This window comes from Alligator sinensis, unplaced genomic scaffold (assembly GCF_000455745.1).
Source record: "Alligator sinensis unplaced genomic scaffold, ASM45574v1 scaffold1148_1, whole genome shotgun sequence".
Classification (NCBI taxonomy): Eukaryota; Metazoa; Chordata; order Crocodylia; family Alligatoridae; genus Alligator; species Alligator sinensis.
In genome coordinates this window covers 413261-426281 of record NW_005842665.1, presented here as the reverse complement: position 1 = coordinate 426281, position 13021 = coordinate 413261, and the positions used below count along the sequence as shown (strand labels likewise).

General features: G+C 41.6%; 1 protein-coding gene across 1 annotated transcript in view; it reads right to left on the bottom strand.

The window, feature by feature from the left end:
• Positions 1 to 13021, bottom strand: part of LOC102384630 (heparan-sulfate 6-O-sulfotransferase 3) — a gene marked incomplete at its 5' end in the record, with an annotated part of 594387 nt that overhangs the window by 170072 nt on the left and 411294 nt on the right. The window lies entirely within an intron of this gene.

Below are 13021 nucleotides of genomic sequence, written 5' to 3'. Positions count from 1 at the left end.
CCCACACTTTGTTTCCTATCTTTTAACCAACTTTCTATCCACAAAAATTTTCCTGTCCAATTCTGAGGGAAATCAAGGGGTGTTTTTAAAAAAATGTTTGGTAGGAACTATGTCAAAATGAGCAGAACAGTAGTTAGCTATGTTAGTGTGAAGTCAGGCAGAAGGCAGGAGAGGCGCCTTATAAATTAACTAAAACAAAGATACATGAGCTTTTATGAGCCTAATATCATTTCAAAGTGATTTAGTTAGTCTATAAAATGCATCTGTACCCTAACTTCTGTCTTGTCAAAAGCCTTTTGAAAGTTCAAATGTATTATATCAACTGGGTTCCCTTTGTCCACAAGCTTCTTAATGACCTCAAAGATCCATAGATAGGGATCTACTTAAAGCACACAGAAGGGCAATAAAAAAAACTGTGAAATTACACATTGAGTAGATCCCTAACCATAGGGTTCAAAGGGACCTTGGTAGTCCTAACCACCTTGATGAATGCAAAAATGCTATTCCAAATCTTTCCTGACCAATGCTTATCCAGCCTTCTCCTGAAAACTCCCACTAGAGGAGGTCTCACAATTTCCCTGGGTAGTCTATTCCACTGCCTTATTGTTCTAAAAGTAAGGAAGTTTTTTTTCTTGAGATCTAATCCAAACCTACTTTGTTTCAATTTAAAGCCATTGCTTTATGTCCTGTCTTCTTTAGGAGGGAGAATAGTTATTTTCTCTCTTCCTTATGGCAGCCTTTCAAATATTTGAAAACTACTTTCATGTCTCCCCTTTCCTCCACGCTAAACACATCTAGTTCTCTCAGCTTTCTGTCAAATGGCTTGCCTTCCAACTCCTTTATCATTGTTGTTGCTTGCCTCTGAACCCTCTGCAACTTCTTCACAGGCACATCCAGGATTTCCCAAGGTGGGGGGTATGGGAGCATCAACCCGCACGACAGAGGTGGCAGCACCCCCAGCTCCCAGGCTCCTTCACCCTCACCAGTACGGGCAGATTTTTTTAAGTTCTTAAAACAAGTGAAAATCCCCCCTCCCTTCCCCTTCCTGCTCAGAGATACACCCCCTGCCCTCTTAATCCCCAACTCCCAGCCTGCTGCTTTCTCCGCTGTTCCAGAGTGGGAGAGTTCTACAGCTAGTTGGACTGATCAGGAGGTGGGATCAGCTGGGGGCAGTGGCAACAGCATAGTAGGAGAGTAGTTCCCCCTACCCTGCAGGGAGCAGCCCAAGGAAAAGGGAACTGTACCATCCCTTCTACTGTTGTCCCTATCCCCAGCTGAGACTATCCCCTGCACAGTAGGCAGGAACAGCTCTTGTGCTTCCTTGCCCCAGGACAGGGTGGAAATTCAAGTGGGGAGGAGGGAGGAAGGGACAGAGAGAGGGTTTGCCTTTCAGCAAGAACAGGAAGGGAGGATTTTCACATTAAAAAATGTCCTGGAGGCTTCTATGGTGCAGTTCAGTCCAAAAGGAGGGTGCAGTCACACCACTACACCCCCTCTAAATCTACCCCTGAACTTCTCCACAATCTTTTTAGCAAGAGTTAAACTCTACTTTGCTTCTAGCTTCTTACCAAAACTGCATAAAACACTATAGTAGCTACACAAAGAGTAGAAAGAACCTGATAGATTAATCTGCAAACCTAAATAAGTAACCATATTTTCAACACAGATCAACTCAAGAATGTAACCAGTGTTGTCAGATTTTAAAAAGTGTTCAGTTTACATGAAAACAAATGCACTGCATTTATTCACACAGTACTTATTAAATGCTTAAGATGTATAATACGGAAGTTTATAAGATAATATCCTTATACCTTTATCCAAATTGTCCGCCTTTCCAAAAATGCCCAAAACTGCATTTTCTCACCCCCCACAATTACCAAAAAAAAAGATGTGAGTGATTGTGAAGTGTAAATGTAATACAATTCTAAAAATGGAGTCATTTCCTCATCTCTCTTGCCATAGTAGTCAAGGTTTTAGGGTAGATGTGATATCTTTTATTAGACCCACTAGTTGTAATAAAAGAAGTCACATCTAGCCAAAGAACCTTGTCCACCTATGTCCTTAGACCAACACAGCTACAAGCAACAACCCTTGCCATGGGAGTAGAATTTGTGAGATACAATTCAGCTCTTTGTCTAAAAACAAAACAATCTCACTTAAAAACAAAGATACAAAGGGACCCCTAACTGTAATGAACACCACTTTATGTTATGTTCTCTCAAGGAACCAAAAAAGAAGAGAAAAGATACTAAAAATGACTCCATTTTTTTTAATTTAACAATAGCCGGGGGGCAGGGGAATCTTCCAGACTTTCACATGCTTTTGCATTTATCTGAATTCACACTTCTTTCAAATGCTGAGAATTTCAAAGATATTGTCAGCACTGTGGCAAAAGTATTGCAAAGCAAATAACAGCACACATTATCATATATAATTATTTAAAAGTGTCATCTTATTGTTCCTTTCCTTAATGGCATTATTAGGCCTTATCAATTGACAATTTTGGAACCATGACAAAATACCACATTATTCAATTAGCCACTCTCTCCTAATTCAGATTTTTAATTAACACTTTACTTGTTTTAAACAGAGTATAATAGCTTACATGAAACCAAAACTGAAATCTGCTATTTGAAGCACTATGCAAGAACTGTATTGACTGGTAATGTTACATGCTTCACTGGCTAAAATGTCCTTTTTTTCCCCTGGATGTCCAGTTAATCTATTTAAAATGAAGAGTTATTTATCTATTGGTAAAATACTTTAGTCACTATAAGCAAATGGAAAAAAAGTGATAAGTTCAGTCTTCTGTTTCTGACTGTTCCACAATTTGTAGTAAATGTAAAAGAGATTGCATTTAGTATCAAAATGTACATACTTTCTGTCAAGAGCGGGAAGAAATGAGAAGTAGGTCTACTGAAAGTCTCCGGATATAGATGAAAAGAGGGAGAAAGAATACGGCCTATTTCAAAGTAACAGTCTATGACAGAAGGACGAGGTAGGTGAGGCATTCTGCTGAGCAGCCAACAGAAGCAGTCAGATAATAGGACCTGTTGACAGTAGGGGCTTTAATTACACAGACATGTACATGAAAAGCAAAAACAGCAGGATAGAGACACTGTCTGAGGTGTGTAGTATGGAAAGTACTGAGGACAACTTTTTATTTCAGAAGGTGAAGGAAATTATGAGTGGAGAAGGCATTTTAGATCTGTTTCTAACAAACAGGAAGGAATTATGTAACTATCTAAAGTTGAAGGTAATTTGGGTGAAAGTAATACAAGAACAATAGAGCATGCTATTTTAAGATGTGCTATTCTAAGAAAAGGAAAGACTAAGAGCAGCAGAATAAGAGTAATGGACTTTTAAAAAGGGGGAAATTCAACAAACTCAGGGAAATGGTAGGCACTACCATATGGAAAGTAATGTTAAGGAAAAAAGAGTGTAGAGGAGCTGGCTATTACCAGAAAACTCTACATTAATAGCATCATGGCAAACTACCCTGATATATAGAGGAAAGGCTGGAAGTACAGTAAAAGACCATTACAGTTCTATCAGGAGCTCTTTAAGGACCAGAAAATCAAAACAGAATTACACAAAAAGTGAAAACAAGGACATGTAACTAAGGATGCATATAAAGCAAGGCATAATCATATATGGGGAAAGTAAAAAATGCTAAGGTGAAAAATGAGTTACAATTAACTTAAATGGCAAGATGAAAAAGTTCTACACATACAAGAGAAAGAAGAGGAAGACAAACGAAAGCATTCATTCATTAATTAAGCAGGAAAAAGAGAAAAAAAATTACAGAAAAAGCTGAAGTATTCAATGCTGTCTTTGCTTTGGTCTTCAAGCAAGTAGTAAATTATAATTAAAAAAATAACACAATGTTTAACAAGAAGATAGAAGGGCAGACCAGAATGGGGAAAGAACGGGTTAAAGATTCTTTTGATCAATTAGAAGTATTCAAGTTGGTAGGGCCTGATGAAATTTACCATGGAATACATATAGAATTAGTTGGAACCGTCTCTGCACCATTAGTGATTATCTTTGAGAATTTCTGGAGGACAGTGAAATGTCAAAGCACTGAAGAGGGACAAACACAGTACCCATCTCACAGCACTCAGTGGCCTAGTCTAGTGTTTAAGATGCTATTATAAAAAGATGATTCACTCAAATTGAAATCTACTCCGCCTAATCCAGGGCAGGGATATGAACCAAGGTCTCCCTTCTCCTGGGTAAGTGTCCTAACCTACAAAATTGTAGGATAGTCTGTGGCAGGTCTCCCTCAATCGCTCCTGTTGATGCTGTTGTCTTTCATGACATTCAGATCCAAGGTCCTCGGAGGTATGCTGTTTGCCTGGAGTCTATATTCAAGAGGTCACAGAGAGAGACTGCCCGATCTAATCCATCCTTCAGACTACTATGTTTTCCTGCTTGTCCATGTAGGCATCAATGGTACTGCTAGGAATGACACTGAGCAGATCAGAGGAGACTATATGGGCATCTATACACATGGTCTAGGGTGGAGCAGAGAGGGTGCTTTAATTAGAGCGGATCTTAGAGCTGCTCTAATTAAAATGCCTGTAGCGTCATGTGTATTCAGCATCCCACACTTCAAAATAGCAGCAGGGATTAATGGGCTTTAGTGAAAGCACCCCCACTGCCATTTTGAAATGCGGGGACGCTGAATACACATGATGCGGAGGGTGCTTAGACTTTAAAAGAACCAGAGGTTTCTAACTAGAGGGTCTTGCTCCTCTGCTTAGGGTCAGATCAATCACCACATTTTAGATCAGGAAGGAATATTTCCTCACTGATAGACTGGTGTGGACTGTGGGGAAATTTTCCCTTCCTTTGTAGTTGAGGGTATGGTCCTCTTCCAAGGATCTCTCAGGTGCATTTCAACTACCTCCAGTCCCTGCAGTAGCAGGATATGGACAGTACATTTGTCCCTCTAGTTTACCTCAGGCAAGTTGCAGCATTCTTGATTCTTTTCAGGCACTTTGCCTGGTACACATGAATGAGGGTTGTTTGTACAGTTTTAAGAATAGGTTAGGATCATATAATGTAGGGCTGCAAGGGACCCCATGAGGCCATTTAGTTTAGCCCCCTGCTTAAGGCAGGATTGTCCTTGACTAAACCATCCCAGCCAAATATCTATCCAACCTACCCTTGAAAATTCCTAAGGATGGAGAGTCCACAACTTCTCTAATTAGCCTGTTCCAATGTGTGGCCACTTTCACAGTCAGAAAGTTCCTCCAACCTAAATTTATTCTGCTACAACTTGACGCCCTTTCTCCTATTTCTGTTCCTCTACAGCCATAAAAGAAGAGCCTATCTCCATCCTCTCTATAATCACCCTTCACTTATTTGAAGACTATTATCAAATCCCCACTCAGTTTTCTCCTTTCCAGACTAAAACAGTCCTGTTTTTTTCAGCATTTCCTCATAAGTCATGCTTCCCAGCCCTCTAATAATTGTTGTCACTCTCCACTGGATTCTTTCCAATCTTGAAGTGTCAGGCCCACAACCAGAAACAGTACTCCAAGTGACACCTCACTTCCCTCGGTTTGCAAAGGACAATCCTGTCAATACAACCCAGGATGCCATCGACCATTTTTGCAACAAGAGCACATTTTTGGCTCATTCAGCTTACTGTATACTGTAATTCCCAGGTCTTCTTCTGCAGCCCTGCAGCCTAGTCAATCAGAACCCAGTTTATATTTGTGCATGCAATTATTCTGCCCCAAGTTCAGGACTTTGCACTTGTCCTGACTGAGTTTCATCTGATTAATTGCAGACCATTTTTCCTGTCTATCCAGATCATTCTGGATTTAGCCTTGTACTCCCAGAGTGTCTGCAACTCCAGCCAAGCTGGTGTCATCTGCAAATCTGCTAAGTGTGCACTTGATTCCACCATGCAAATCATTAATGAATTGGAATATTAAACAATACGGGACCCAGGACCCCACTTGATACCTCCTCCCAACTAAGCATTGGACTATTGATGTCTACTTTACCTAATAATTCACCTGGCTCTAATGATTAAAGTCATCTATTGACTGAATTGAAAATGAGCAGCAAGGTCAATCTATTTAAACTCTGAACTCTGAATTTAGAATCTCAAATTCAGATTTTTGCATTTGTTTTATAGTCATGATTTTACAATTGCAAGCTGCTCATTTTTTTCTGGCTGCACAGGAGCGTGCCCTTTTAAAAAATAATTAAAAGGGCTTTTTATTATGCTGTCATAACCTTAAAGCTAGACTACTCCAATGCACTCTATACATGGGGCTGCTGTTGTGGGCTACCTGGAAACTGCAGCTGGTAGAGTATGCAGCAGTCTACCTTCTGATAGGGGTGGGTCACCAGAAGCACATTATTCCAGTGCTCCAGAGCCTGCATGGGCTTCCAACACCTTTCCAGGAACTATTCAAGGTGTTGGTTTTGACTTACAAGGCCCTAAACAATTTGGGCCCTACCACCTAAGGGATCCCCTTGTCCCATCATGACCTCTAGGCTCAGCCAAGAGCAACTTCTTGCAAGTACCATCTATGTGTCAAGTATTTTGGCAAAAAACACATGAGAAGTCATAGTCATTCCTCAGCTGTGGAATTCCTTCCTCCTTGTGGTCCATCAGAGCCTGAACCTGGACATCTTCTGGAAGCACTGGAAGCCCTTTTTATTTGGGCAAGCCTTCAACAGGCAACGTTATGTTTGAGGGCACTGTATGGCAAGTTTATTCTTTTAATTTTTTTGTTTTATTTTTTTATTGTCTTTATACTTTACCCAGTTTTTATTGCAAGTCATCCGAATTCTTTTTTGGGGAAGGCAGCTCATAAATCTAAAAAATAAATCACAGAGTAGTTATGATAGGATTAAGCCAATTTCCAGCTGGCCCTTTCAAATATTAGAGATTTCTAAGACAATGTTAAAATATCTTGCATGCACCAAATGCAATGTTTGCCTATAAAGGACACTACACAGGTCTAGGCTTTCTTTCTTTCTTTTTTTCACTTGCAAATTTTTATTGCCTTTTTTTTACCTTTATCCATCTATGAAAAATGCTATGCGAGGATTCTTCAACATTGTGTGGGAGTATCCAGAACTGACTAATAAGCCAATGAGCTCAGTAAGGGTAAAATCAGGGTATTTTCTAGCCCTTTAAGAGTTTCCCTTTTGTGTCTACATTGCCTTTTTTATCAGGATCAGGACTGAGTTAGATGTATTGGACCCATATGCTACTGTTTCAATGGCCAATGTCATTTCCATGTCATGATGTGTTCTTAAAAGCAGACTGTGAAAGCTCTAGAATACTACTAGAGTTTGATTTTTTCCAAACTCTAATGGTTGTACCTTAGGAATGAGAAGCTACAGGTTAAACATTTGCCATGCAACAGCTGGTTTATTCTGTTACTGGTGTTAAGTGAGAATTTTATGTTTTTAAGTTAATCTTTACTGTATGGAAATTGTCTTCCCTCTCTTCTCTGTAAGTAGAAAAGAAGTCATCTTTTCTAAGTTTTTGAACCCGTTTTGTGTCATCTCGAATAAGTGAGTAACCAAACTTCTCAAATGGCCAGTCTTAATATTCTTCAGGTCTCAAATGGCCTTTTCAGAAAAATACAATGTTGGTTTTGTAAAAAACTAGCTGTACTATATGCTTTAAAGCAGACCATTACTTGATGCATCTCCCTATCAACTCACTGCCTATATTTAGTGAAGCCCCTTGATAATACTTCCAGTTAAAAAATTGCTTATATTAAGTATGATTTCAAATCCCACTAGGAATGAAAAAGAACCCAGTAGACAATATTAGTGACTTTGCTGAAATTGAAAACCAGATTCTTACCCTACTTTACCAATATTTTGCCATGGTAGACAAGTTCTACTTCTATGTCATTGACTATATGCTGAAAAGAGTGAGCATCTGTTCCTGAGTAAAAAATTATGAATATTCACATAGGAATAGATGTATTTAAAGCATTCCTTATGGAATCTTAATATAGTTTAATTGTATTAGTCCAGAATGTATTGTAGCATATTGAACGCATCCTGTGATTAATGTTATCTACAGAAAATTAGAAATTAGCAGCCAGCTGTAATAGTAACTAAACTAGCACAGAACGTATTTTAAATATGGAAGTTACTCTCAGTTTGAACTAGTTTTATAGGCCAAAAATGTGTTCCCAACATATTTGTTTGTCAAACCAAATTTAAAATATAAAATGTAGGTAATCTCAGCAGTTATTGTTTTGTTAAAAGTTATTTTTATTAATTCATCCTGGGCTAATGAAAATGGTCTTGCTCATCAGCTAATAGCTGCTAATAGCTGCTAAACTAAATTGCTGCCTACAGTTGACAGAATGGTTTCACACAAAAATGTTATTGTTAGAAAAATCAATGTATAGTAAAATTGCTTTAGAAAGAATATGAAACAAAATACAGGATAAAGAAGTGTCACATATCTGGTTTCTATGTTTTCAATACACAGGTATAATACAATCAGCCATCAAAAACCCACTATACATTTGTCACATTTCTTTGGACTTTCTTTGGTTTTTAATAGAACTAAATAAACTTATTTTGTAAAGTGTTGGGAGTTGCCAAAAGGATTGTTCCATAACTTGAAGTCACACTGACATATAGCAAAAAAACCCTTGATGCATGTATCCTCAGTAAAGTTCTTTTGAACAAAAAGTGCCACAAGGAACATTTCCAATCGTCCTAATGTAGCCATCTTTTTTCTTAATCTATATCTCTCTGAAATGGAGAGCCTGATGCAATCTAGAGGCTACATGAAACACCAACAAAAGAGTGCATGCATCAATCATACAAGAGGCATTAGCTAGTGAGGAAGGACAATGCAGGTAAGAGGGAAGCTCTCCATTTTAGGGTTTCTTGCTCTTTCCCTTCCTCCTTCTATCCAAAGTCTCTCAGCAGTGCAGCTCATCCATTTTCTTCACTAGCTCTACCTATCCCTCTTCTCTTTACTCCCACTGACACAAACCAAGATCTCACATTCATACCCTCTTCTGCCTCTTCCATTTTACACTGGTGACATTTGCTCTAACCATGGTCCTCCCTCCATCCTTATCCTCTCTGCCTCCTACACACTCAGCTCCCCTTCCAACTCTACTACTAACCATGTTCCCACATCTCCCTCTTCCCCAATCTACTTGTCGTCTCTGGGAGAGAGACCTAATTTCTAAGAAATAATCTCAGCTAATGACAGCTTTTTCATATCTAACTCCTAGTTCTTGGCTCTGACAGAAACCTTGATCCTTTTGACCCTTTGTGTCTGCAGTTGTTCTCTCTCAGTGAGGTCTCTCTCTCACAATCCCTGTCCTGAAACAGATAATGGTGAGGGTGCTTCTTATCATCTGTTCCTTCTCTTTCCAACAACGTGTTTTGCCCTTCCCATTTTTTCTCTTGTTTTGAACATCCCTGATTTAGCCTCTCCTCCCTTCAACCATCTGAGCTACAGTTACAGTGCATCTACCCTATTCCTCCCACATTTTAACTCATAGTTCCCTTATCCTTCTCACAGGTGCCCAGATTTTTTCTTGATGACTTAAGCACAATTCCTTAACCTGTTATACCTTGCAGGCCTGGTTCTATTCTCTGGCTCAACAAAAGGTCCATTCACTTGACTTGGTCTTCACCAAGCACTACTTTCTCTATGTCCCCGAGTTCCCAACTATTTCCTGACACATCTTAGCACTGTCTCTCAGGCTCCCTCACTCACGTTATGTTACTTGGCCTTTCTATAATTTTCAGTCCATCAGCACTAATGATTTCTTAGTCCCTCTCAGTTCTTTCTTCCCCGCCTTCTTTCTTCACTTTCTTCTATTGATATGCTGGTGGATTCACTGTATTCTTCACTCCCCCCTGCTTCTTTAAACCCCCTCTCTCTTCCTTTGTAAGGTCTATCTTGTTAACTCATTGCCCTCACTTACTCTCTCATCTTTTTCTGCTCCTGCTCTTGTACTGCAGAGTAGGGATATGTGAAACGGGTCCTACTCAATTCCAATTCGGGCCGAATCAGGGACAGTGATAGTTTCATAGTAGCTAGGGTCAGGAGGGACCTGAACAAATCATCTAGCCTGACCCCCTGCCACAGGCAGGAATGAATGCTGGGTTCACAAGACCCCAGACAGGTGATCGTCCAACCTCCTCTTGAATTTGCCCAAGGTAGGGGCAAGGACCCCTTCCCTGGGAAGTTGGTTCCAGATTTTGGCCACCCTAACTGTAAAATATTGCTTTCTGATCTCTAACCTAAACCTATTCTCCATCAGCTTATTACCATTGTTCCTTGTCACCCCAGGTGGTGCTGGGGAGAAAAGGGCTCTGCCTATTTGCTGTTGATCCCCCCTGATGAGTTTGTAGGCAGCCACCAGGTCCCCCCTCAGCCTCCTCCTGCTGAGGCTGAACAGGTTCAGGTCCCTCAGTCTCTTCTCACAGGGTCTGTCCTGCTGCCCTCTCACCAAGCGGGTGGCCCTCCTCTGAACCCTCTCCAGGCTGGCCACATCCCTTTTGAAGTGCGGTGCCCAGTACTGGACGCAGTACTCCAACTTCTGATTTCATTTGTTGATTCAAATCACTGTCCCTGATTCGATTCAGCCAAATCTGGATCTGAAGATTTGATGCTGATTTGGAGAATTAGCAATTCGGACATGGACACAGCGTTAAAAGTTTTTTATGACATACCTTAAGGTAGCAGGCGCGGCTCATGATCACTGTGATGTTGGGGCGCATGGAGAGTCCCACAAGAGTGTGGGGATGTCCTCCACATGCTCGGCAGTGAACCCGGAAGTGGACTGGAAGTACTTCTGGTCCACTTCCAGATCCACCGGGGAACATGCTGGGCGGCCCCCCGCACCTCCCTGGCCAAGCGCGCTGGGGAGCCCCCCGCGCTTCTGTGGGACACTCCATGCACCCCAGTATCACAGCATTCATGAGTTGCCTGCTACCTAGAGGTATGTAGAAAAAACATTTAAATCTGTCTCTATGTCCAAATTGCCGAATCTTTCCAAATCTCTCTGAATTGATTCAGAGGGTTCCAATTTGTTTGGAGAGATTAAAGGGTCATCTGATTCGATTTGGATTCAGAGATTTGGCCACTGAATTGGGCTGAATCTCTGCCAAATCAAATCAGGGACCTAAGCTTTGCACAGCCCTAATATTTAATCCACAAGCACAAATTCAACTTTCATCTATATGCAGACAGTTTTAGATCACAGATATACTTCTCTTTTCCAGACCACTCTCTTTCAGTCTTAACTAAAATATCAGTCATCCTCCTCATAGATGGGTACTTGTCAACTAAACCTCAATGTGGCAAGAAGAGAACTCCTTACCTTTCACTGCCTGCTGCTTTCTTTCACGATCACTGCAGACAACGTTATCAGTCTGTCTGCCACTAAAGGCTGCAATCTGTATGTCATCTTCAACTTTTACTTGTCTCTAGGTCTTCACAGCCATTATATGCCTAAGACTTGCAAATACTTACTACATAATATCTCTAAGATATGGCCTTTCCTATCCACCTACAGCTAACTCTCATCCAGGCTCCCATCATCTTATCTCCTGATTACAGCACCATCCTTTTCTCTGGCCTTGATAAGTGCAGTCTTGTCCCAAAAACATCCATTCAGAATGCTGCTGCAAAGCTAGTTTTTCTAGCCTCTCAGTTTGGCCATGTTTGTCTCCCTCACCTGGCTCCCTCTCCTCCACAGTATTAAGTGTAAACTGTTCATTTTCACTCTTAAGGCTCCTCTCTCAGTCAGTATTAAGAAAATCATTCCCTGTTCCTCAATGAGCCCACAATGCCTGCTTCCCTGTTTACTGCATCTATTTGCATACCACATGCACCTTTCCCCCCAGAATTAGCCATCCAACATTGGGGTACATGTTTTAAGGCAAAAAGCTGATTGTATACTGGAATGGCTGCCGGAGGCTGGCTCCCCCCAGCCACATGAGGGTGGGGTTGAGTCTGCTGTTCAGCCAAAAGCTAGAGGTTTACCCGTGTTGTAGCTGCTGCCAAACTAGCAGCAGCTTTTGATTGAGTAGCTGAAAGACATACCCCTGGAAAAACCTTTCTTCCTTTGCTCTGCCTCCCTCAAGCAAGGTATATGTTTTATATGTGGTATGTGAGAAAATACGATGTTAAATTACCAAACAAGATCTTTCATTTTCCTATGCCATCGTCCACACTTATTAAAACATCTCCATAAACATTTTCAAGACTACATCTCATTATTCCATGCTTCTTATTCATGTGGGCACCAATGACATGGCTCGGAGCGCTCCCAGCCGGGTCATGAGGCACTACAGGGATTTGGGAGCAGGGCTAAAGGGTCTGGGGGCACAGGTGGTGTTCTCTTCGATCCTTCCAGTCTCGGGGCATGGGGTGAGGAGGGAGAGGAGGATCCAGCTTGTTAACCAAAGACTGTGGCGCTGGTGTCATTGGGAAGGCTTTGGCTTCCATGACCACAGCCTGCTCTTTGGTGAGAGAGGCAGTGAGCTGCTGGGAAGGGATGGCCTCCACCTCTCTCCCCTGGGGAAGAGACTCTTCTCAGCCAGACTGGCTGACCTGCTCCACCGGGCTTTAAACTAAGCCTGCTGGGGGACAGGGGGGCTACTGCCACTGGTTGGCCGCTGGCCAAGGCACTTAAGGGAGCCCACCCCTGCCCCAGCCCTGGTACAATCTGTGGGCAAGGCAAGAGCCCCCAAAGGGACACTTGCCTGCCTGTACACAAATGCCAGGAGCTTGGGGAATAAGCAGGAGGAACTTGTCCTCCTGCTTAACACAAATAATTACAACGTCATAGGGATAATGGAGACCTGGTGGGACTCCACCCATGACTGGACCATGGGTATGATGGCTATACCTTGTACAGGAGAGATCGAGTAGATAAAAGGGGCAGGGGTGTAGCTCTCTATGTTAAGGAAAGCTACGCGTCCCTGCAAGCTGATATTGGCGACCAGGGTGGATGACTGGAGACCCTCTGGGTTAAAATCC